This window comes from Ctenopharyngodon idella, chromosome 24 (genome assembly GCF_019924925.1).
Source record: "Ctenopharyngodon idella isolate HZGC_01 chromosome 24, HZGC01, whole genome shotgun sequence".
NCBI lineage: Eukaryota > Metazoa > Chordata > Actinopteri > Cypriniformes > Xenocyprididae > Ctenopharyngodon > Ctenopharyngodon idella.
In genome coordinates, this window is record NC_067243.1 from 28663673 (window position 1) to 28691049 (window position 27377).

The 27377-nt window shown below is 39.1% G+C and overlaps 2 long non-coding RNA genes and 1 gene segment (V, D, J or C); 1 reads left to right on the top strand and 2 right to left on the bottom strand.

Moving 5' to 3' along the window:
• Window positions 1–27377, bottom strand: part of LOC127506802 (immunoglobulin kappa light chain-like) — a 339850-nt gene that overhangs the window by 253216 nt on the left and 59257 nt on the right.
• On the bottom strand, window positions 6748–12246 carry LOC127506929 (uncharacterized). The gene is made up of 3 exons (XR_007928146.1): window positions 12125–12246; window positions 7092–12032; window positions 6748–6996 (listed from the first exon to the last, which is right to left on the bottom strand). It is a non-coding gene; the product is annotated as an uncharacterized LOC127506929 (long non-coding RNA).
• LOC127506925 (uncharacterized) overlaps window positions 14044–27377 on the top strand; it is a 69413-nt gene continuing 56079 nt past the window's right edge. Inside the window, exons 1-2 of the long non-coding RNA XR_007928142.1 lie at window positions 14044–14227; window positions 15336–18725. This is a non-coding gene — a long non-coding RNA (uncharacterized LOC127506925). The remainder of the gene's footprint in view (window positions 14228–15335; window positions 18726–27377) is intronic.

Below are 27377 nucleotides of genomic sequence, written 5' to 3' on the forward strand. Positions count from 1 at the left end.
TACTACAAGCGGTAACTAAATACATGTTTTGAATAAAGAGATAGTATGTTAAAAGCACATTTTAGTTCATATTCATGGTGTCTCAAAATAACAGTTGAGTACACTTAGATGTTCTTAAGATTATCTTAAGAAGTACTAAAAAATAATTTTCAGTATATTAAGTACAAAATTAGTGTGAGAAAATAGAGCACTTTAAGTACATTATGGAAGTGTACTTTTTTTTCACCTGGGGAACAAGCAAGGGATATAAGATTAAATGTCACATGTTTACTTAGTACATCATAATAAATAAATGAAGTTTCTGAAAGTTTGAATACACCATTGTTTGTGATCCTCCATCAGCAGCTGCAGTATCTCTCAACAGACAAACAACAACAGATTTACAACAGACAAACTAATATACACTAGAGTTACAGAATGATGATTTACATTCTGACTGTCTTACAATTAAAATTCAAAGTCAAAACACAACAATAAATATGTGTTTTGGAGGGGAAGGTACAAAATACCTTTAGTACTGTGAGGTTGTTTCTGGCTTGTGTTAGCCTTCACATTACGGATTTACGGAGAAATGTTCTTTTTAACCTTGTGAGTTTTTAATACTATTGTCGTAATAAACTTGCTAGTGGACATGTGATGATTATGATGATTCTGGCTTGATTTTCATGATATTCATGATTCTGGTGTAATTCTCAGGGTGACGTTGTCACTATTATTATAGCTCAGCTATACAGCCACTGCTCGGGTCACATATAAATATACATTACGTGTATTCTGCACTCATTCAGGTTTCTGCCTGACAGTGACGACATTTTAAATTGTATTAATTTATAAAGTAATTGTCTTAGAGTCTTAGCATTAGAGTGAAATAATAACAATAATAACAATTTTTCAACAATAATAACAAATAATGTATTATCCTGGATGTGGGAGCATAGGCACTTGCCTAGAATGCTTATGCATAAATCCGGCCCTGGCCACAAGATCATCTTAACCTCAAGATCCTATGTTGAGAGATCATCACATCAACAGTTGATCTGTAAGACACTCGTGAGATTCAATAAGACTGATGTTGATTTAGATGATCTAGTGTTATTAGTGTTTGTCTGTGATCAGTGTTGTGTGTGATTGTGTTGAATGAGCAGCTGCAGTATCTCTCAGCTGTATCAGTGCATCACTGTGACGTCTGACTGACCGAGGTTTTTGTACCACTCTTTATCACTGTGTGAACACACAGCTACTAGGACAGTGTAAACTCTGACAGTAATAATCTCCTGTATCTTCAGTCTGGACTCCACTGATGGTCAGAGTGAAATCACTGCCAGATCCACTGCCACTGAATCTAGATGGAGCAAAGTGACTCTCTCTATTTAAATCTTCATCCTGAAGACTGTAGATCAGCCACAAATGTATTTTCCAACAACTTCCTCATGTTGTGAAACATGTTAAACAATAATATGCAAATTTCTGAAGTCTATTGACAAAATCCTGTATATTATTGATTTGGTCATTATTAATATTTTGTAAGGTCACTGAACACTTTCTATCATTCATTCTACACTGTTCTGGGCTCATTATTAGTTCATGTAATAAACTGCAAGAAATTGATTTTTTTTTTTTTTTTTTTTTCACATTTTTACATTAAAAACTTAAAAAAGTGCAACAGTTTTTAATCACCATTTAAATTCACATGGGCGTCAGTGCCGATAGTCCCGTGGTTAGATCACTGACATATTGCTCTACTGTGTCTCTGGTGAATCAAGTTTGGATCCCAGCTTGAGGTTCTTTGCCAATCCTGTTCCTGTCACAGTTCCCTTGTCTCCCGGACTCCATTTCCCATGATCCTCTTGTCTCCACACCTACACTCACTTCCCTCATCATCTCCCCATCAGCACTCACCACCTGCACCTGGACTTCCTCATCAGCACTCCCTATATAATGGACTCACTCCCTTCACTCCCTGTCCGTTCTTAATGTTATACTACGTGTGTTTGGTTGTGTCTTCTCCTTTGTTATTTATAAATACCTGTTAATTGTGGATCTCTGTGAACGCCTCATCTCTACAACCCAGCAACCGTAACAGAAGAACGGACCCTTAAAACGTCTGGATATCCACGAAGCATGGGTTTGTTTCTCCTCTCCGAGGCTCCAGCTTCTCCCATGCCTCCCACACCTATGTCGGCTGCAGACCGCCTTATTGGACTCCTGCAGTACGGATGTTCTCTGGAGAGGTATGTGGAGGAGTTTATCGAGTTAGCCTGTTTAACAAATTGGTCAGACGCTTGGTTAAACACCCTTTTTCTGGACGGACTGGACGAGAGCACAATCCGTTTTGATGAACCTGACGATTATGTTTCCTTAAACGATACTATTAATCTGATTTTGTATTTAAATGGTTCTGAGTTCGTTGTTGAAGAGGTTCCAGATATTCTGTGCTTATTTCGTCCAGTTCCTCCAGAGACACGGGTGGCCTGGCCAGTTCGTCAGTCTCCATCTTCCTCCACATACCCCTCCAGTGAACTTTACACCTGTGTCCTGCCGGACTCACAACCCTCAGAGTCCGGGCGTACTAAAAGGAGGAAGAGGAAGAAGGCCAAGCACTCTCCAGCCTCCGCGGTTCCCTCTCCAGCCTCCGCGGTTCCCTCTCCAGCCTCCGCGGTTCCCTCTCCAGCCTCCGCGGTTCCCTCTCCAGCCTCCGCGGAGCCCTCTCCAGTCTCCGCAGAGCCCACAGAGTACCAGTGGGGCTTCTTATTGTGTATGAGGGGATGGACTGGACCCCTCTTCAAGCAGCCGAGCCCTCTGCTCCAGCCGCCGCCGCCGAGCCAGCCGCTCCAGCCTCCGCCGAGCCAGTGTCTCCAGTCTCCGCCGAGCCGGCTCCAACTGCTGCCGCCGCCCACGAGCCCACTCCTGCCCACACATCAACTCCATTCATTGGACTCCTTAAGTTTCTCCTCAGCCCCCTTAATGATTTTTTTTTTTTGAGGGGGGCTAATACCCGTGGGTGGGGAGAATGTGGGCGGGGTTTCCAAGGCTCCTGACCCGCCGTGGCCGCCCTCGGCCTCTGACCCGCCGTGGCCGCCCTCGGCCTCTGACCCGCCGTGGCCGCCCTCGGCCTCTGACCCGCCGTGGCCGCCCTCGGCCTCTGACCCGCCGTGGCCGCCCTCGGCCTCTGACCCGCCGTGGCCGCCCTCGGCCTCTGACCCGCCGTGGCTCATGGATCCGCCCTGGAGACCTCCGTTCCAGTCCGCTCCTCTCCCTGCACCTGCATGAGGTCTCCAGGGCGGAGGTACTGTCACAGTTCCCTTGTCTCCCGGACATTTCCCATGATCCTCTTGTCTCCACACCTGCACTCACTTCCCTCATCATCTCCCCATCAGCACTCACCACCTGCACCTGGACTTCCTCATCAGCACTCCCTATATAATGGACTCACTCCCTTCACTCCCTGTCCGTTCTTAACTCCCTCGTGTCGGCGGTCACGCCGGCGATACCACCTCGGTTTTTTTCTTACCAGTGTGAAAGAGACTCAAAATACTCCGTCAATGTTGCACATATAATTAAGAGTTAGTCCACACATTTTAATGGTGTATATCTTTTATTTGTGTACACTCAGAGTAAAAACAAAAAAATTTTGCTTTTTGCAAAATAAAGAAAACTAACATGATGCGTGATCTGTCATCTCCTTCTGAACGAGGTTTAATCTGATAGTTCTCAGAAAATGAACTGTAACTTAGTGAATACTAATGACACAAAAATGAGACTTATGTCTAAAAAAAAAAAAAAGTTGAAATGTCAGGTTTTAAATCGTGTAAGTCAAATCGAAAACAAATATTCTGTGTTTATGTAATCTGTATGAAAAGAGACACATGTCAGACGCCCGTGATTCAGCTCATTATCCGCTAATGCGGCCACGCCCACGGAGCGAGCGCTATTCAGACGCAAATTCTGAGGCAATACATGTATACATCATCTCAATCGTGCATTTATTGTCTTGAAAAGAGTTTATCTGGATGTTAAAGCCATGGTTAGTGATCTCTGGAAGACATGCCATTAGTTCCTGAATGTCCTGTTCTTCTTTAGAGTAATTTGTGGACTAAAGGTGTACAGAGCGCCCTCCGGCTGCAAGTATGAATTGAAAACAGTATCCAGCGTTCACAGTGATGACAATAAATATTGAATAAATATTACTCCTCTGTATAGAAAATTGACATAAACATGAGAATCCATCAATATTTCTCCAAATGTGCATGTTTTTAAGCTAAAAGACTATATGAAATGCCATAGAGGTAACATGAATGTTCAGACGCTTTGCATCACAGAAATACATTATATTTTAAAGTATATAATAGAATACCATTATTTTAAATTGTAATAATATTTCACAGTATTGCTGTTTTTTTGTATGTTTGATATACACCATGATGAGCTTGAGACATGATCACAGAGGGTTTTTTCACAGCCTACCTGACTGAAAGGCCTCATTAATATGCAGGTAATTAGAGGTTCTTTATGCGATTCTTTTGTCTTCTCAGGTGTAAATCACCCATTATTCATGATGATTCACGCCTCCACGCATACTGTGTTTCTTGACAAAAAGTGTCTTACAAAAACTAAATCAATATATTGTTATAAATGAACGAGTATGCAGGATAATTTTTACATCATTTTGAAGCAAAAACTCTAGTCTACAACCTCCAATACCCAGAAGTCTTGTGAACACAGATTTAATATATATTTTTTGGCTTTATTTCAGTGACTTAAGTTTTTTGTTTTTTCAATAACCACGCATAAACGTTATTCCTTCAAAAACACAAACATGTACATACATGTTCCTCACATATTATGGTAGCCTAGTTTGTGCTGAATACAGTGTAATGACACTTTTTCCATTAATATGTTTATGAACAACTGAAAAAAGCACAAATGTCAGGGAATGTCAAAACTTCTCCAGGGCCCCGAAAATCCTCAGACCCCTGGGGGTTAAACATTTGATATGTCATCTATGTTGTATTCTGAATAAAATATTGAAATTTGAAACTTCCACATCATTGCGTTCCTTTTTTATTCACAATTTGTACAGTGTCCCAACTTTTTTGGAATCGGGTTTGTATTAACTATAGTGAAATAATAAACTGTTTTTTCATTCCTCCCAGAGAACTACTAAGAACTACTATATACAGGTTCATAATTAACATGAATGATGCATAATGTATAATTAATTCTAAAGCGAAGGTCATGGTAACACACTAGTAATGACTGAAGTATTACCAAATCCTTCAGAAGGAATCACTAATTATTTGGATCAGTATTCTGAAGTGAGAAACATGATAACTCTCTAGTAACTACTGGAGTCATTGTAAACTTTTGAGGTTAATAGTTCATAGTTAATTTTACTAGTTACTAGAGTGTTAATAATGCATTACTCATTTGTTCCTGTGTAGTTATTCATTAATGAAGGATCAGTATTATAAAGTGTTTCCAATCAGGCAAATAAGATCACTGGACATAAACACTCACTCTAGGACTTGTTTGATCATTTTATGGAAAAAAAAAAAAAAAAAAATGTCAATTGTGATTTTTAAAGACCGTACTCACCCCCTTCACTCTGGTTTTGAAATGCTCGCATCTGAGTGAAAACTCAAAATTCCTTTGGCCAGAAGTAATGCGTATAAAACATTATTTGTCCCAATGGCAGTGATTATTATAAATCACACTATTTTCTGAAATAATGCAAGAGAACGGTTGGCAATATAGTGCTTTTTAATTGATTGTTTAGATGAATTTTTATTGTTGTGGGATGTTTGGAAATATGTTAGGAATGATGTGGATAGTGTAATTCTGTTTATTTCTGTGTTTGTGTGTCAGTGTGTGTCGTGTTGTTAAGCACTTCTGTGGATGTATTTATGTATATGTATGACACCAGTGTCAAAGACAAATTTCTGCTCCGTGACAAACAGAATGAACAATAAAGTTAACTTGAGCTCAGATCATTTGGACTTTAAATGGACTTTTTCAGACTTTGGCAAATCTGAGCAAAGTTTGAGACGATGTTGAGACATATTTGAGGAGAGCAACCCAGTCTCTGACAGTAAATCATTCAGTGGTGTGAGATTTGAAGATGTGGCTTACATTCACTGTTGAAGAGTTGAGCTTGAGAACATGTTTGGATTGAATTCAGAACATTGAATATAATTTACAGAGAAACTCAAGTGAACATCATGTGGAACAGAGAGATGATGAAAAACACTGAGAGTGAAGATGGAGAAGAGACAAACACAACAGAAGAGATCCACAATCTCTACATACAACAAATGAAAACATCACTACAATCATCCTATAAAAAAAAAATATAAAAATGTAATTAAATTATGACAATCATATTATTAAACTGGTTTTGGCAATCAGTCCTTACTATGAAACACTAATAAAACAATAACAGTCCTTACTGTAATAAAAGCCATGATCACATCAACAAAATATTCATGTTATGTGCAAAAATACTGATGAGCTTCAAGCAAATTTATGTTCATTTAGATGATCTAGTGTTATTAGTGTTTGTCTGTGATCAGTGTTGTGTGTGATTGTGTTTATGAGCAGCTGCAGTATCTCTCAGCTGTATCAGTGCATCACTGTGACGTCTGACTGACCGAGGTTTTTGTACCACTCTTTATCACTGTGTGAACACATATTGACTGTTTGGATAGTGGAAACTCTGACAGTAATAATCTCCTGTATCTTCAGTCTGGACTCCACTGATAATCAGAGTGAAATCACTGCCAGATCCACTGCCACTGAATCTAGATGGAGTTCCAGTATAACGGCTTGTTGCATCATATATGAGGGGTTTAGGAGCTTCTCCAGGTTTCTGTAAGTACCAGGCTAAACGACTACTAGTATACACTGCACTGCTGGTTTTACAGTTTATTCTGACTTCTTGTCCTGGTTGAACTGCTGTTATTGATGGACTCTGAGTTACAGTGTACTGTCCTCTACACTCTGAGAGAAAGAACAAGAAAAAAAAAAAAATATTATTTAAAATTATAAACATTTAATATTTCAAGAGAATAATTGTAGAGCTGCGTTACACAAACCTTGAGCAAACAGTGTGAGAGTCCAGATGAAGAAGGTGATTTTGTTCATTGTTGTTCTTTTGTCTTGTGTGATGATGAAGATTGTGTTCTGTTCTGCTCTCAGTCATGAAGTGTTAAACTCACAGCACTATAAACACTCTCAGAGCACTGAAGCATGTGTGACAATGCAAAGTGACTCTCAATATTTAAATCATTATCCTGAAGACTACAGCTCACTCTCAAAGACATTTCAAAGACAATTCCCAAAATAAACATATCCAAAGAATTGACAAGCTTGAAATACAATGTTTATAAAGTCTGATTTAACTTCTTGTTTCTCATTGATAGTCTGGTTAAAGGATTATAACAAAAAGACAAAAGTTATATCTGTTATATTTTAATAAAATTCAACCCCTGGGATATTAGGTGCCCAAAGTTGATGAAACACTCATAAATAAATGACAAAGAATAAGCATATTGTATCTTCTCTTCCCAAAGTCTTCAGAAGCGAATGACACCTGAAGCCAGACACATTCAATTTACAAATGGCCGAGCTGCTCTTATGTTAAAAACAAGGTGGATAAAGACTATAATGTTTGTCTCATTGGTTTAGTGTCCAAACCTGCTCCTGAAGGGCCTGTAGAGTTCAGCTCCACGTCTACACTATCACTGACTTGTGCTGGAGGGGCGACAGATAAGAAAGTGGGACTCTAATAGCGACAAAGTCCACTTTCTGCTCTGACAATTCACCCATTCCTGAATTATGAGGGAAGTATATTAATATCACCTCCATACTTAATGCATTGGAGGAAGGTGACAGATAAGAGAGTGGGACGATAATGTCAACTCACCCTGCTGAAAAATCCAGCATAAACCAGCATGAATGCCATGTTGGTCCAGACTGGTTTAGTGCTGGTCTAACTGGTCAAGAAAAACTGTGCTGGTGTAGCTGGTCCACAGCACTCCCACTTCCCATGCTGCCCCTATCCACCTTATTCCTGACTAGCCTACTGCGTTTCAAATTATGGGCTGCACTTCTAGTTTGGGGAACTTCCGTTTAAAAAGACTGAAATTAAGGTTGCCCTACAAATAAAGCTTATCTGTCAGTTTGACTGAATGAGCTGTCAATTTTTCTTTCATGTTTTATATTCAGACATCATGAGAATAACGTAACGCTTGGTATTTTAACGTAACATGTTATAACGAATATCTATGGCAAGAGCTCTTTTCAGTCGCTGCTTTCTATCCTCGTGATTATTTTCTTTTGTCCCTTTCATGCCGCTGTAATAGTATGAAAAAGGACAACATATACTGCACATTTGTGGTCTGTTCTTCCGATATAATGTACGATATATCCCATTAATAATTCACTGGAATGAACGAAGAATCTCTCGTTTTTCTCCTCAAAGCCTCACGTCTCTTTCTAGGTTTGTTTTCACAGGTAAATACAATTTATTATCTGTAAAAATGATGGAAATCACTTTGAAATAGTATCACGCAATGCTGAAGTTCATGGACATTTTTATAAAGGCAACGTATATTACATAATACAGATATATATCACTAAAGTTATATTTAACCCGTCCGTTATTTCTGTGGAAAGAATCTTGCTTTTTCATGGCCTGTTGAAAGTACCTTGTTGATGCTTTTACACTTTTAAATGTCCTTTTAATGTTCGTTGGTTGAAGGGTGAGTAGAAAAATGTCATCTCGTACCCAGTTAAAAAAAAAAAAAAAACGTATTATTTCTTTCATAGAGCGAGTCTTTCACTGACTGTTTACAGCTTAACAGAAGTTCCACCCATAGTTCGCACAAAGCTTCATGGGCGTAGGAATAAGGTGGATACCAAAATCTATTTAAAATACATTTATTTCAAACTAAGTATCCTTCAAATCCATTAACATATTTATTGACATATCATTTAGAACTTACTGATATAAAATTATGATTAAACTTTATTTGGAGTATTTATTTATTGCACAATGCACATTTCTTAAAGGGGTGGTTGATTATGATTTGACTTTTTTAACTTTAGTTAGTGTGTAATGTTGCTGTTTGAGCATAAACAACATCTGCAAAGTTACGATGCTCAAAGTTCAAAGCAAAGGGAGATATTTTCTTTTAAAGAATTCTGTTTAAGGACTACAACAAACAGCTGGTAGGGACTACAACGAGCTTCTTCCTGGATTGGTGACATCACTAACCCTACAATTTACATAAACCCCGCCCCTGAGAACACACAACAAAGGGGGCGAGGCCATGTTATTGCAATACAGTACATAACACAAATGAAATAGCATGTCATAAAAGCAAGGTGATAACATGACAAGTGTAACACTTTAGAAGTTGCTCTGAATTCATTGAAGAACAAGACCAGGGATAAATGCTTTCTAGCCAAAAATGTGAAGAAACCGAAGAGAGCAGAGGTTAACTTTTGCCCTGCTAATCCAACTGGAGAAACAGATGAAAGCCTTGAAAAATGATGTGAGCTACTGACTGATTTCGGATCAGTAGTAAAAGAAAAGTTGTCTAAAACGTTCGCCTACACAAGGAGAAATGTGGTACAGAGCAGTCCAGTTTTTTGAGGACTGCACTGTTTCAGATTGAAGAGGTAAGGTCATATTTACTCTTCTCTCATTTACTCTTCATTTGTGCTACAGTTGATGCTCTCCTCATCATGTGTTATAGGGATACTCCACACAAAAAGGAAAATTCTCACATTTACTCACTCATGTCATCCCATATGTAAATGTCTTTCTTTCTTCAGAGGAACACAAACATTTTTAAAGAAATAATTCCTCTCTGTGAGTCCATATAATGCAAGTGGATGGGACCTCTAGAGTTGATAAAGGTCATTTCTGTTGAAAAGGTAGAAACTACTGCTACAACCACACAAAACCAACACAATGGTAATTCCCAGTTAATGAATCAATGTCTTTTGAAGCTAAATCAACTGGGGATCTATAGATTTCCATCATGTTTTTGTGTGGTTGTAGAAGTGTTTCTACCTTTTCAGATAGATGTGGAGGGGGCGGGTTTTAATTGTGCTCTTGTTTGGTGGAATATAAAAGCGTCAGTATTGACATTATGCAGAAGTGCGTCTGCCTAGCGTCAGTGACGGAGTTACAGGATTTCCGGCGCACCGTGTGAATGTCCGAGAGGTAGGAGTATTCAGCCGTGATGTGGGCTGTTTGTTTGTGCCATGCAGGGTTACATTATTTCATTGTAGTGTGGATTGAGGAGCATTTGTGGGATGCTTTTAGTGATGGCTGTTTCCATGGAAATGCATTCTATCTACCATGGAGTTCCCTGTGTTATGGGAGTCGCCATTTGACAGACATTTCTACTATGGGTTTGGTTGCTTATTAGTGACCTAGCTAGTGATCCTTACTCTTGGAGTGTGTTGTATTTACACAGTTAATGTGTGAGTCAATGCAAGAGACGTTGCAGCGGTCTTTGGTTTCCCTTTAAACTGCTGCTTGGATGTCTGCCGTTCATGTTTGCTTCACCATAGATGACTGCTTGGACATCGAACTGTGTTCTCGTGGCCGTTATATTGTTTCTGGGATCAATCTTTGGAGCTGTGTGAGATCAGCCTTTGTGATTGAGCTGCTGGACCGGACCATCAGATCAGCACTATTAGTTTGACCGTGATATCGCACTGTGTTTACTCGTTAATCCTAACCAATTTCTTCCAGCATGCGACACTTGTGGGATCAGCCGGGTCATTAGTCTGGCCTGCTGCCTGGTGCTTTACTCCTAATTTTGAACATTCGTATGTATCAACTCAAATCAAAGTCTTGAGGGGGTGTACAATGGGCAGTTATCCACCAGTAAGTTTTTTTTTTTTTTCTCATTCTTTTGGGATTGATTTGTTTTTGCTTGTTCTAACTGTATTGTGATTTAACTGATTTGTTAATTTGTGTTCTTTTTTGTATTTAGTTATTTTGAATTTGCTTGTGGTTCATGAAGTTTCTAAACCAGGTTGCTCCTGCTGTCGGACGCAGCGCCCCATTGACTGCATAGAACAGGTTCGGTTGTTGTTGTGTTTTTGTTTGCTTTTTGGCAGCACATGTCGAGCTGATTAAGTCTTTTACAGATATATGTACAAATATTGTGTAAAGTGTGTGTTTGTTTGTGTTTTACTTTGTGTTTAATTCCCCCTTCAGAATTGGAGGGCCAGTGCTGTAGGAGGATCCAATGCCCTGTTTGCCTTGACACGTTCAAGACCTGATTAATCTTTGTGGGTCTAAATGCAGTGAAGTTTGGCCTTCACTCTGTAACTGAAGGTATTTTCACATGTAACGTGTCAGTCATGGTCTCATCTGGAAAGAGATTGACGGATCTGAGCGGACGCTCTCAATGTCTTGATGGTGCCTGGGAGTTTCAATGTTTACACATTTAGGGGAAATAAACCTATGAATGGCATACTAAGAGTAGTCAATGAACAATAAACTGGGTTAAGAGAATGTATTTAAATCTTATATATTACATTTACCTTTAAAGTCTTTCGAAACTTTGCTAAACATTGTCATTGTGTTGTTTGTGATCCTCCATCAGCAGCTGCAGTATCTCTCAGCTGTATCAGTGCATCACTGTGACGTCTGACTGACCGAGGTTTTTGTACCACTCTTTATCACTGTGTGAACACTGTACCACTGTGGTAACTCAGACAGTAATAATCTCCTGTATCTTCAGTCTGGACTCCACTGATGGTCAGAGTGAAATCACTGCCATAGTCAGATCCACTGCCACTGAATCTAGATGGAGTTCCTGACTGAAGGCTTCTTATGTAATAAATGAGGAGTTTAGGAGCTTCTCCAGGTTTCTGCTGATACCAAGACACACAGTCTCTACAGCCAGAAATCGGCTGACTGGTTTTACAGCTGATTGTAACAGTTTCTCCTTGTTTGATATATTTTATTGTTGGATTCTGAGTCACTGTCACTTGTCCCCAGCTCTCTGAAATTAACATATTTTAGTCATTAATGGTTATTGGACTGTAAATGAGATGTGGTTGTTTATTTTTCAAGATATTTATACAAGATATTTACCCTGAATGCAGAGAGTCAGAGTCCAGATGAAGAAGGTGATTGTGTTCATTGTTGATCTTTTGTCTTGTGTGATGATGAAGATTGTGTTCTGTTCTGCTCTCAGTCATGAAGTGTTAAACTCACAGCACTATAAACACTCTCAGAGCACTGAAGCATGTGTGACAATGCAAAGAAGTGGGCAGGATTTACAACAGAGTGTGCTGATAACAAACTAATAAACTCTCTACATATAAGATTTGGTATTTCAGTGGTCTACTTTAGACATTCTACTGACTGTAAGTAACTTTACAACTACATGTCAACTTATTCTACTTAACTGAACCCAAACCTAACAGTCTACTACAGTCTACTAATACACTAATGAGAGGTTGACAAGTTACTTATAGTTAGTAGAATATCAAAAGTGACCCTCGAAATAAAGTGCAACCTAATATTGATGTTGTTTGTAATAACTGTAAATATTGATTATTGTAAATATTTTTTAATTTTAATTATAAAATGTTTTTTGTTTATGTTTGACAGACTGATAAGACACTAGTCTTTGACTTTATATGAACATCTGTCAGTGTGGATGAAGCATTTTCAGCTTTCAGTGCCGCTGTAGAAATAATCTATTCACTCTCATTCATGATTCATTTATATAAGGTGAATGTTTCTGATAATATGTGACCAAGATTGATGCTGCATCCCAATTCGCCTACTTATATTACGCCCTAAAAGTATGTACTCTTTCTGTGAACAAAAAATGCATACTTTTGAGTGTGTAGCAAAAGAGTAGACAAGCTTTGGGACATACTATCACGTCATACAATTGCATCTTTGCTCTCTGTCGCATCCTGTCACCGTAAACTGGCCTGTCAATCATCATACATCCTCCACATTTCATTCAGCTAATTTCCTACCGTATCAGAGAGAAATGCAGTAGCACGTTGATCTGCAGTCGCGGGTCTGTCATGTGGAGAACTCTCCTCATATTAATGCATAATGATGCATTTAAAAGTTAATGGCTAATCGGATCTTTATAAAAGTCCACATTGGTATTGCAGATGAAATATAACACGGATAACATTAAATAAATATTTTCTATCAGGTTGAACTGATTATTAGTCACTCAAACCTCTCAGCGTCGGTCGCGCATATCCGCCATGTTTTGTACTTTAACACTTTTTACTCGTGTTTGTAGTTCTGAACTGAATCCTCATCCAAAGCGCAATGGGTTGTGGGCAATATTAGCCTTTGTAGTGTGCACGGATCCACACTTCCAAAATCTACCGGAAATAGTAGACCATCCGGGGACTTTTGGCATACCCTTTCCAACATACTATGCTTTGGGACACACTTATTTTAATCTCACATATTATTTAGGATGGATAATATGGACATTGGGACGCAGGGAAAGTGAGCAGCATTCAGCTGGTCATGTGATCTCAAAATGGTGGCCAACTTAAGGAAGAAAAATAAAAGATTTTTTTAGGCCCTTGAAATGACTATAGTATCATGAAAGTTGATCATTTTAAACATATTTGTCAAACACAATAATTATTTCTTTGTGAGTACAGTAATGTACTACATCTTTAAAAACATGTTAACAATGAGAAAAAGTTTTACTGTATTTAGAGTAAAAAAAAAAAATAATGGTATTTTGATGAAGGTTGACATGTTCATCAGGACTCATAATCAGGTCATGTGACACTAGATTAAACAATGTGCTTATGAAATGTTCAGAATTATTGATTAATTTATTTGAAGCTGCAGGTTTTTCTGTGAATCATGATGATTGAGCTTCATATGAAGAACAGAAGATCATTATGAGAAACTCACAACATCATCCATGATAAAAGAGGTCAAAGGTCACCTCAGAGGTCACAGATCATCAGATATATTTCTTTACACAGTGTTATATCAGAAAGCATTTCATCCAAACTGAATGTTTGAGTGTTGAGAAGATCTGAGTTTCTTCTAATATCAGTGTGTTGAAGTGTTGTTTCTCTCTCTCTGCTGGAGTTTGTGTTCACTCGAGTGGAATAGAGGTTTTTGTACGACCGTTTCATTAGATTGTATCACTGTGGTTGACTTTTGGTGGAGGAACTAAACTGGTGCTCGGTAAGTCCTTTTAATTAACAATTTTTAAAAAAAAAATACAATTTAGATTCAGAAAGTGTTTTACAGTTGAAACAAAAACATTTTTTTTTTTATAATAATATTGTGCTGAAACTGTACTTGAAGCATTTATGTATAATGTGTTATGAAGGTATCCATAAATAATGCCTTTTCATAAATAATTGTAACCAAAATTAAAAGCCATTATATTGACAAATTCAATGTTACATCTGAAATTGGTTGTTTGCAATTTGTTTTACCCCATTATACTTCCTAAAGGTGTAACAGTGAATAGATGATATTATGTGTTATAACTTAATGCTTAATTAATTATTCATGAGATCATACATGCAGTATAATGTGTATAATGATGCTTAATTAATGCATTAAAAATACTTTTATAATTCATTGTGTATAAAGGCTTTAAGTAAAGTGTTACTGATATTGTTTTGTAATTATTAAATCTAAAACAATTAATATTGTCATGTTTATTCATTCAGAAGAATGACATTATTCCTTTCAAAAAAATCTAAAAATTGTTCCATAATGTGTCTCACTGTGAATTTAATCAGTTTATTACTAGTTTAATTTTCCTTAATTTATTTCTACACTGTGTTCATATAGTTCATCTTTTATTGTAGATATCATGTGGGAAAAAAAGAGATTTGGCATCAGATTGTAAATGTTGATATTTTCTGTAGTTCAGTCAATGATACTGAATCTCTTTTGCTCATGTTAGTGTTTTTTAATACAAACAAAATATATGTATGATTCAGTTGTTTTAATTCTGTTTGAAATTGAGTTACATTTTGAGCTGAATATCTCAAGTAAAATTTAAGAACTTAATGTTTAAGAACTTAAAGGTGTTGGAGTTTAAAACTGCTGGAATTAAAGCAGTCAGTGTGTTACAACGTTTAATTTAACTTCTTGAGGTTTGATTTAAATGTATATAGTGATTGTGTAGTTTGTATATTGTATATTATATCAGCTCTAGTGATGTTGAATGACATGAAGGATCAGATTGTCATGATTTTTGCTGCTGTTGAAATGCTGTGAGTGAAACAGTGTGTTTTCTTTGTGTTTGTGAATGTGTTGTGTTTGTCTCCTGCAGCTGGTCCCACAGTGAAGCCCTCAGTGTCTCTGCTGCCGCCCTCTTCTCTGCAGATCTCTGGAGACTCAGCCGCACTGCTCTGCCTGCTCAGCTCTTACTCTCCACAGGGGGCGCTGGTGAGCTGGACACTGGACGGGTCAGAGGTCACCGAGGGGGTCGTGACCAGCGCAGAGAGCCAGCGGGACGGCCGCTACAGCCGCAGTAGCGTCCTGACCCTCAGCAAAGCACGCTGGGAAAAGGGAGAGGTGTACGTCTGCAGAGTAACACATGATGGAGCTCCTCATGAGGTCTCGTTCCACAAGAGCTCTGAGTGCTGATGTTTCTCTCCTGAAGATGAGCCGTATCTGAGTGTCCTGTGTCAGGCAGGATTCACATGAGTCTAGTGCTGCAGCTGTAGTGATTTACAACTCAATACTGAAAGAGAGCTGGCGTGTCAAAGCACTGTGTGATCTTTCAATCTGCTGTAACATTCAATAAAGCTTCTCAACAAGTTCACTTTGTGTCTGACAACATCATTCAACTAACAGATGAAGATGCAGGTGCTTTTCACAAACTTGATGTAAATGTCAAATAAAGCTCTTGGGGTTTGAACATGGTCTCTGGAGACAGAGCTGCTCTATTCTGAGAGGATCACAATCACTCCACCCTGACAATGCAAATGGGCTTTTCAGTCTCACTGTTTGATTGGTCACATGATCTGGACTGGAACACACCAGTTTCACTTCTGCTGAAAATGTGGTGATGAAAATATATATGAAAATGTCATGAAAATCAAATGGAAAGCATCACGTCCAGACAGCAGAAGTGACTGAATTCAGTCTGTTCAGTTTGATTGACAGGGATCATATATTACACCTAAAACATGATGATCATATTAAACACTGACTCATTCTCTTCATAAACACAAGATTGATGTTGATAATGATCTAGTGTTATTAGTGTTTGTCTGTGATCAGTGTTGTGTGTGATTGTGTTTATGAGCAGCTGCAGCTGAAAGTCATGTTTGCTGGTTGATGAAGAAGAGCTCTTGATCATGTCATGTTCAGTTCATAGAGCTATAAACACATTCAGAGCAGTGAAGCATGTGCCGCTCATGTAAAACACCCTCTGAATGCAAAAGACAGAAGAGAGATCAGGACGATATACATTCAGAGTCCAATAGTTTTACTGACAGGGTTAAAAGAAAGGCTTTACATCACCAAAGCACAGTAACAGTAAATATACAGAGTCAGACATACACATTTACACATCATTCTCTACAGGACACAACTGAATGATTCCTGCTGTATCAGTAGTCAATGATCTTGCTGCTCAACATTCAAACACTTGTCTATTGTTTGCTGTAGCAGTACAGTGTACTTTCAGAAACCCTCCACCTCCCCCAGCTCCACCTGTCCAGATCTGCTATGGGGTGATTCATGTTTGCTCGTACAGCAGCAGCATGTTGTGTGTGTTTTGGCAGTGGAAAGTTCTGTACTCTACAGCAGATATAATCAACAGCAGCAGACCAAACACATTAACATTGTCATATTCATTACCATGACAAACTCTCCAAGAATTGTCATGTCAGAAATCTAGTTCAGTCATGAAACTGAAGATGGCACAGGCTTCGATCGGTCCTTTACATGCAGTCTGTAAGCAATCACATCAATACCAAATGACTCAGGCTGATTGGTCTCTGCTGATCCTGCAGCCAATGAGATCCCTTGCTCAACATTTAATAGTCTGGTTCAGTGTTTGCTGTAGGCTAGTCCTGCAGCGCTATAAGAGTTCCTCAGAAATTCAGACAATTAAGATAAGTCAACAATGTTTTACCATTCCAGATACAATGTTACAAACAAAATGCAAATGTTTTATTAGGGCCCGAGCACCGATGGTGTGAGGACCCTATTGTAATTGCTCAACCAATTATTCTTATTCTCCGAAATAAATCGCATTTTTGAGGGCCTAAACGTGCTCGAAAACTCATGAAACTTTGCACACACGTCAGAAGAGGTGAAAATTTACATCTGATATGAGTTTCAGAATTAGGTGTGGCACAATGGCTCGATAGCGCCACCTACAAAATTTCAATTAAGCACCCTTCGTGCTATGTTTCACGTACAGTTATGAAATTTGGTAGACAGATGTAACAGCCCAATACCTACAAAAAAGCCCCAAAATCTGAAAACCCAACAGGAAGTGAGATATTTTGAATTTTCTCTGCTAAATTTTGGCAGTTTTTGATGTTTTCTGATATATCAATGAATATAAAGCCAAACATACACATGTTCAAAATGTTTGCTGTAGTGATGAGAGAAATTACGTTTTTGAAAACTTTATTATTATTATAATTAATTATTGATGATTATTAATTATTAATAAATCGGTTGACGAGCATAGTTCCTGCATGTGTGCTGGGTCGGGACTGTCCTCGTTCATGTCTGTGGCATGTACAGCAGAGACAGCCTGTCCAACAGCATTAAGTTCTTGTTATCAGGGACGACGTGAACCGACAGGCTTTAGATGGGAGTCTCAGTCGTTCTGTTGGCACAGATGCAATCACTCGACCTGGATAACATCAGAGTATTATAATTTAGCAGAGGGATTTCTTTTAAGTTATAAAGCATAGCTGTAATTTACCAATTATGTTTTCAAAAAGAATATTAAAGAATATTACAAAACATGCAGTAGAAAAGCAATAATGCAAACAAATGTTAATAAAAAGGCTTAAATACAAACACTTTTCTCTCTTTGCTGTGGAAGTTCAGTATAAGAGGAAATGTCAGGCATCTTAGGGGGGCACTGCAGTATTGATCTGGTGAAGGAGGAGGCCATCGAGTAAAAAAGGTTGAGAAACACTACACTAGTGTCATCACATCGACACAACGTCAAAGTGACTGACAGATAGAGAACTCAGTTATGTAACAGACACGCCATCTAGTGATGAAGCATGGAAGTGCAATTAAAGTGACGGACTTTCCTGCAGTTCGATTACATTGTAGTGGAAAGTTTTGCAGTGCCAAGCACCACTAACATTTATATAATATAAAGATGATGTTACATGCTTAGTACATCAAAATAAATAAATAATGTTTCTGAAAGGTTTAATAAAACATTGTGTTGTTTGTGATCCTCCATCAGCAGCTGCAGTATCTCTCAGCTGTATCAGTGCATCACTGTGACGTCTGACTGACCGAGGTTTTTGTACCACTCTTTATCACTGTGTGAACACCCTAGTGCTGCCTGGATAGTGGAAACTCTGACAGTAATAATCTCCTGTATCTTCAGTCTGGACTCCACTGATGGTCAGAGTGAAATCACTGCCAGATCCACTGCCACTGAATCTAGATGGAGTTCCTGTATAACGGCTTGTTGCTGCATATATGAGGAGTTTAGGAGCTTCTCCAGGTTTCTGTAAGTACCAGTGTAACTCATCACCACCATACACTCTACTGCTGGTTTTACAGTTTATTCTGACTTCTTGTCCTGGTTGAGCTGTTGTTATTGATGGACTCTGCGTTACAGTGTACTGTCCTCTACACTCTGAGAGAAAGAACAAGAAGAAGAAGAAGAAAATAATAATAATATTACAATTATAAATTCTAAAAAAATATTATATAAAATTATAAACATTTAATATTTTAAGAGAATAATTGGAGCTGCATTACACAAACCTTGAGCGATCAGTGTGAGAGTCCAGATGAAGAAGGTGATTTTGTTCATTGTTGTTCTTTTGTCTTGTGTGATGATGAAGATTGTGTTCTGTTCTGCTCTCAGTCATGAAGTGTTAAACTCACAGCACTATAAACACTCTCAGAGCACTGAAGCATGTGTGACAATGCAAAGTGACTCTCTCTATTTAAATCATTATCCTGAAGACTGTAGATCAGTCACAATCACATTTTCCAACAACTTCCTCATGTTGTGAAACATGTCAAACAATTATACACACATCTCTGAAGTCTATTGACAGAATCCTGTATATTATTGATTTGGTCATTATTAATATTTTGTAAGGTCACTGAACACTTTCTATCATTCATTCTACACTGTTCTGGGCTCATTATTAGTTGATGTAATAAACTGCAGCAGCTCTTTGGTTTAATTGTGTTTCTGAATGACACAATATCAGTGTTCAGGGTGGAAGATTTCTCAGTTCTCTGGTACTGAACAACATCCATGAGCTCCAGCAGCATTAAAACACACTGTGCTCTTCTACTGTGTGGAACTGCAGTGTCAGTAATGGAGCGTCTAACAGTTCAGTTCAACAGCCTTTACTGAGATACTGCAGCTGACTGAATGTGTCGTCATGTTACAGTTCATAACAAACTCAGTTCAACTGTCAGACTGATCAGTGATGGCATCAAAGTCATCAGCATTACATTCACAATCATATCCGTAACTAATTTCAAAGCACAGAGGCAGGAGTCATGATTCTCAGGTCACCTTTACTCATGATATCCACGAAAGACTCATTGAGGAGAAGGTGATTGGCTATGAGGTACAACACTAATGAAATAATGTATATACAGTATATATATATATATACATTGTCCAGTATATTAGAATATAAACATTCTAATGTTTTATTGTTAATCACTGTTAATTCTGCAATTGTTCATCATGATCAAGTTGAGATTCATCAGATCAGGCTGTGTGAATCAGTAGAAGCAACAATAAAAGTTTCATTCTACACTGCAGAACTTCATTTAGAGAGTGCAGTTCATCTCAGAGAAATACAGTTGTTTTTTATTGAACTTTAAAATGTCTTTTGGTATTTGAACATAAAAAGAGATGCTTAAAAACACGGTTGAAATTACTGTATTTCTGGAATAAGAAAGTCCAGCACATTGTAAGATACAGTATTTCACACAGTGTGTTTTCTTGTTTCTCATGTTCTTTGATTCCTGGTTCTGTTTTTCATAAAGCGCTTCTGAGATCAAATGCCAAATACAAGATCATCTAATCTCGCTAATTATGTTGTGGCTAGTTAGGTTCTCAAATACACATGTGAATTTAACTAGTATAACTGGATTGAGTTATCTGAGATAAGGCGTTCATGTGTTGCTTGAAAAAAGATATAATATATATATATATGGATAGTAGAATACTTGACTGGCAGCACTGGGATTGGCTGTTAAATTCCAAAACCTTATTAACACCAGGGAACACAAAAGTGGTTAAAACAAGAAGAGATGCTGGTACATACTGCAATACTTCAGTTATAGATAATACACCATAACTCTTACCACTTCCCAAGCAAGTGTGGAATATGGAGTAACTTCATCTTTTTACATTAAAAAGTTAAAAAGTGCAACAGTTTGTAATCATCTGTGTTCAAAGTGAAATAAAATGCACAATAAACATTGATATCCCTGTGGTTAGTGCACTGACATATAACTCCACTGTGTCTCTGGTGACTCAATTTTCAAATCCCAGCTTGAGATCCTTTGCTAATGCTGTTCCCCTCTGTCCCCCCCATTTTCTGTTATTCTCTACTGTCCTGTCCAAAGTAAGGGGGGAAAATGCACATGGGCCTAGGCATGTTTGTCTTGTCTTTTATTCAAGGTCAATAATTAAAATGGTGTTGCACAGTTCTGTCCTGTGCAGCTCTGTCACTAGGTTGGTCCAAGAGCGGTGGCTGGAGCTCATCATCAGGCTGCACTTCCACCACAGTGTCCTCTCTTTTCTGATGCTGGCAGTGTTGAGGACTATGGCACATGCAACAGTAACATCACACACCCTGTCAGGTGCAACCCTCAGACTTTTCAGACACTGAAATCTTCCCTTCAGTTCACAAAGGTCATTTCAGTGTGTGCCTTTGTCCTGTCTGGAGCTGCATTGTAACGGGTTTGTGGTCGGGACATTGTCATAAAATGCTGCCTGTCTCCATATAGCCCCTGTCTCCAAGCAGGAGCCCATCATAATCACCTGTGCAGTGGACAAATGCACTTCTGTTAGGCTCAGGATAAGTGAATGCAATACAGTGAGCTTGACATTTCCAAAGAACGCAGCGTGATTATGATTCAGGCTGCATTGCAAGCCAGTAATTGGATTACGGATCGGAAGCATTCAAAATATTTCATCCAGTTCTTTTGGATCAGATTCATCACGCCAGTATGGAGACAAAGCTGGCCATAGAGGTCTGTGTGGAGGACTTGTCTGGTTCTTGTGGTCTTTGTGAGGATCTGTGCCTCTGGCTGTCGTGTCGGCGAGGCCTTCACCAGAAATTGTCTAGATGACACGATCGGATCTGGCTGACTACGGTAACCTCAGAATAAACAGAGAGACTAATATTAGTGTAGATGCCATTCCTCTTATGGTGTACCAAGTACATCGGGTGTTCTGGGAAGTGTTCCCAGTTCCTACTGATTTAATATTTGCAAACTGATAATGTGTTATGTGTATGCCAGGTTAAAGAGATTTTGTGTTTTTAGTCTAGATTTAAACTCACAGAGTGTGTCTGAACAAGGCTATTAAAACTAAATAAGAAAAGGATCTACCGCACCTCTCCATCTGTCGCTCATAGTAGACTGACGGTTAGAGGGGATTGGTTAAGGAAATATTCTACCCAAGCCATCAAAGTACCCTATGAACGAATAACTGAAAGTATGGGATACCCAGTAAATCAAATATCTAAATTAATACATAACTAATATATATATATATATATATATATATATATATATATATATATGGTTAGCTCTTAATTAGAAACACAGTTTAAATGTAATAATCTTTCGAAACTGGAGTCAGACTAAATAAAGTGAACTTTACAGAAGCTCAAGTAAGAGATCTTCATGCATTATACCTTCACCCACACATTTGGATTCTGTTGTTGGGCTTATGGATGATCCCTACAGATACACTAAAGGAACATGTTAAAGAGCATTATGTGGCCTCTTTAAGAAATATCACATGATCAAGAGTGCATTTGAAACATTTCCATTGTGTTTCTGATGCTCCATGAGCAGCTGCAGTATCTCTCAGCTGTATCAGTGCATCACTGTGACGTCTGACTGACCGAGGTTTTTGTACCACTCTTTATCACTGTGTGAACACATCTTTACTGTTTAGATAGTGCCAACTCTGACAGTAATAATCTCCTGTATCTTCAGTCTGGACTCCACTGATGGTCAGAGTGAAATCAGTGCCAGATCCACTGCCACTGAATCTAGATGGAGTTCCAGTATAACGGCTTGTTGCATAATATATGAGGAGTATAGGAGCTGCTCCAGGTTTCTGTAAGTACCAGTGTAAGTAACTACCACTGTGCACTGCACTGCTGGTTTTACAGTTTATTCTGACTTCTTGTCCTGGTTGAACTGCTGTTATTGATGGACTCTGAGTTACAGTGTACTGTCCTCTACACTCTGAGAGAAAGAACAAGAAGAAGTAGTAAATAAATAAATAAAATTATAAATTTAAAAGTTTTTTTATCTAAAATTATAAACATTTAATATTTCAAGAGAATAATTGTAGAGCTGCATTACACAAACCTTGAGCAAACAGTGAAAGAGTCCAGATGAAGAAGGTGATTTTGTTCATTGTTGTTCTTTTGTCTTGTGTGATGATGAAGATTGTGTTCTGTTCTGCTCTCAGTCATGAAGTGTTAAACTCACAGCACTATAAACACTCTCAGAGCACTGAAGCATGTGTGACAATGCAAAGTGACTCTCTCTATTTAAATCATTATCCTGAAGACTGTAGATCAGTCACAAACACATTTTCCAACAACTTCCTCATGTTGTGAAACATGTCAAACAATTATACACACATTTCTGAAGTCTATTGACAGAATCCTGTATATTATTGATTTGGTCATTATTAATATTTTGTAAGGTCACTGAACACTTTCTATCATTCATTCTACACTGTTCTGGGCTCATTATTAGTTGATGTAATAAACTGCAGCAGCTCTTTGGTTTAATTGTGTTTCTGAATGACACAATATCAGTGTTCAGGGTGGAAGATTTCTCAGTTCTCTGGTACTGAACAACATCCATGAGCTCCAGCAGCATTAAAACACACTGTGCTCTTCTACTGTGTGGAACTGCAGTGTCAGTAATGGAGCGTCTAACAGTTCAGTTCAACAGCCTTTACTGAGATACTGCAGCTGACTGAATGTGTCGTCATGTTACAGTTCATAACAAACTCAGTTCAACTGTCAGACTGATCAGTGATGGCATCAAAGTCATCAGCTCTATTTATTAAAGGGTTCGTTCACCTAAAAATGAAATTTCTGTCATTAATTACTCACCATCATGTCGTTCCACATCCGTAAGTCTTTCGTTCATCTTCGGATCACAAATTAAGTTATTTTGATGAAATCCAAGAGGTTTTTTTATCCTCCATTGAAAGCAACGAAATTTCCGTCATTCAAGGTCCAGAAAGATACTAAAGACATTGTTGAAACAGTCGATGTGACTGCAGTGGTTCAACCTTAATATTATGAAGCGACGAGAATACTTTTTGTGTTCAAAAACAAAACAAAAATAATGATTTTATTCAAAAACTCATCTCTCCCTGTCATTCTGCTACACTATTTACATTGCAGCTCTTCCAGGTTCTACGTCAGAACGCTGATTCAGTATTGGCCGGCTCCTGCGTCAGCATCACAGGCATGCGTCATGCTGCCCATTACTGAGCCGGCGTTCGGACATAGACACGGAAGCTCTGCACTGCGTTCACTGTGTATGAGTCTGACAGGGTCGAGAAGAGATTGTTGAATAAAGTTGTTATTTTTGTTTTGTTTTTGCCAACAAAACAAAACAAACCTTAATGTAATGTCGTTGCTTTCATTAAGGTTGCACCACTGTAGTCACGTTGACAATTTTAACGGTGTCTTTAATACCTTTCTGGACCTTGAATGACGGAAATTACGTTGCTTTATATGGGATAAAAAAAACCTCTCGGATTTCATCAAAAATATCTTAATTTGTGTTCTGAAGATGAACGAAGGTCTTACTAGTTTGGAACGACATGAGGGTGAATAATTAATGACATTATTTTATTTTTTGGGTGAACTAATCCTTTAATGTCATACTCAGTTGAGGAGAAACAAACGTGTTCATGATTCGGCAGCAATTACAACTTGTGCTCATAATGATTGCAATATACGGCGGTTGTTCTGTTTCTAGTGATCTAAGTATATAGAGCTCTGTTAAATAAATATACACCGCTGCGTATAGATCCGTCCCTCGCCTTTATTACAACCGTTTGAAGAATTGATTAATTAATTCTTCTTTATTACAAAAGAAGAATTAAGAAAGCCAGGATAACAGAAAAAGCGCAGCTTGACCTAGTTTAATCAGTAAATCCTGGCTTAGTCTGTTGCACATTTGCTGAGCCAGGATGAGTACGTTCAGCTATGTCAAGCCAGGTTTAGATAGTCGGGATACGTGCATGTTCACGGCATTCTTAAACAGACCACAGGATCGATATCCAAAAATGGATAAAACCCGTGAGCAACAGCTTCTAATGGAAACATATGAAGAGGTGAAACATATAATCAGTGTTGCCAACTCATTTTCAGAGGAAGTTGCTAAAGGCGGGTCGATTTGTTGCTAAAAGTTGCTAAATGACGTTGTGATGTCATTGCGTTTTTGCATAGTATACACATAAAAAATATGATTTTGTAATATGTTCATTTAGATTTGTTCATAAAAAAAAAAACAATGCATGATACTCAGAAATTTATCATGAAGATTAATTGCAAACACTTATCCACTATGTGCATCTATTTTATCTCTCTTATCTATCTATCCTTCTTAAAGAACAAACATGTCTGGCCAAAAAAAAAAAAAAAAAAAGGACCTGGCAGCAAGTCAAGATTAACTACAAGAACATGTTTCAGGCTGGTAAGTGACTTGATTGGTGAAAAAAAAAAAAATGTACAAATTAGGTGAATAGTGTCTGCTGACATATTTTATAATCTGTAATGATTTTAGCATTTAAAAAAGGCTCATATTCACACTGAACCTGTAACACAATGTATTAATCATCGTTATTTGTTGTCTCCAAAGCTCCAAAAACATTGTGGTCTCCCACCTTTCTCATGAATGTCCAGTACACTACATAGTTATTGATCCAGTGAAGTGGAACTAGAATTTGTGAAGATAAACACACAGTGTGTGCTACCAATGCCAAATAAAACACATGTACACATGAAAGAGTGACATACATTATCCTTTATTAAATGATAGGCTAAATCAAAACAAACTGCAATAATATTGTCACGAATGTGGCTCCCTCGCCTCCTCCTCCGCACCACCGGAGGGAGCCATCACCCGAATATTGACTGTTCCCAATCGGACTACGTTTCCCATAGGCCCTCATTCCTGGGACTGATTGCGCACACAACTGCACCCCATCACGCTCACACTATTTAAGCCACACACACACACACTCACCGCGAAGTCTTGATTTGCCCCGGTGATCATTTCTGAGCGTTTTCTTGTGGACTGTTTATTCTGTTACTGTTGGACTGTTTACCTGTTGTGATTCTCTGCTGCCTGCCCTGTACCTTGCCTGTATACTGGACTGTGTTTGCTTGCCGCCTGCCCTGATCTCCGCCTGTGACCCGATACTGTTTGTCTGCCGCCTGCCTCGACCATTGCCTGTTCCTGTTTATGTCTTTGCCTTTGCCCCTGTCTGCCTTGGTGTTTATTCTAAATAAAGCTGCAAATGGATCCCCATTCTGCCGACCCTTCATTACAGAAGACTTCGCCAAACAGCGATCCAGCAGCAATCATGCAGATCTCCACCGAGCTGTCCGCCCAGGCCAACCAGCTCGCGGTACATCAACACCAACTGAATCGACTGACTTCTCTTACCGAGGAGCTGGTGAGAACTCTACAGAGTCTTCGATTCGACGCCGCCGAGGCCGCCACGCCGCCGCCAGCGACTCCCGCCAGCCAGGCCTTCACGGCCGTTCCCGCCGTAAATCCACGCCTCGCACTCCCGGAGAAGTTTGACGGAACCCCCGCGAGATGTAAGGGTTTTCTTCTACAATGCTCGCTGTTCATCAACCAACAACCCACTCTCTATCCCACCGAGTCCAGTCGGATTTCCTTGGTCTGCTCTCTGTTGACGGGATGAGCGCTGGATTGGGCCACGGCTGTATGGAGAGAGGATGGATCTGTATTTCTCACCTTCTCGGCTTTCCTGCAAAACTTCAAAGAGGTCTTCAACCATCCTGAGGGAGGCAAGAGCGCGGGAGATCAACTGCTGTTGCTGTGTCAAGGTAAAAACACAGCCGCCGAATACGCTCTCAGCTTCCGAACCCTCGCCGCACAAACAAACTGGGTCGAAGACACGCTGAAACTGTTGTTTCGCAAGGGACTGTCATTAGAGCTTCAAGCCGAGCTCGCGTGCCGCGACGAGGGAAAATCACTCAACAACTTCATTGAGCTGGCCATTCACATCGATAATCTCCTCCGGTCTCGATGCTCAGCCCGTCTGCCCACTCTGACAACTCCCACGTCTGAACCCATGCAACTTGGATACACCCCGCTTCGTCCAGAAGAGAGGGAGAGGAGACGACAGCTTCATTTGTGTTTGTATTGCGGCCAAGCAGGCCACGTCAAGATCAACTGCCCCATCCGACCCAATCCATCCAACCCGAAAGCGGTGAGTCCTCCACTCTCCACCGACTATCCCCTCAACTGCCTCAAAATACCCATTCAAGTCACAGTGAATGATCTATGTATAACTACGCACGCACTTTTGGACAACTTTTGAACACAACATCGCATTAACGGACTGCAATTCTCCATTGACAGTGGAGGCGCTAGATGGGAGACCCATCGGAGGAGGAAGGATAGCGCACATCACCGCTGAACTCACACTGCAAGTGTGGGAGTACTTCACCAAGAACGCATCCGATTTTACGTAATTCACTCACCCAACAATCCAGTTATCCTTGGTCTCCCGTGGCTCAGAACTCACAACCCGCTCATTTCTTGGAAGGAGGGCCAGATCGTTTAGTGGGACGCCATCTGTCACGAGTGCTGTCTGAAACAGATCACTCCCATACCAGTCCAGGTCGTCTCAGTTCAC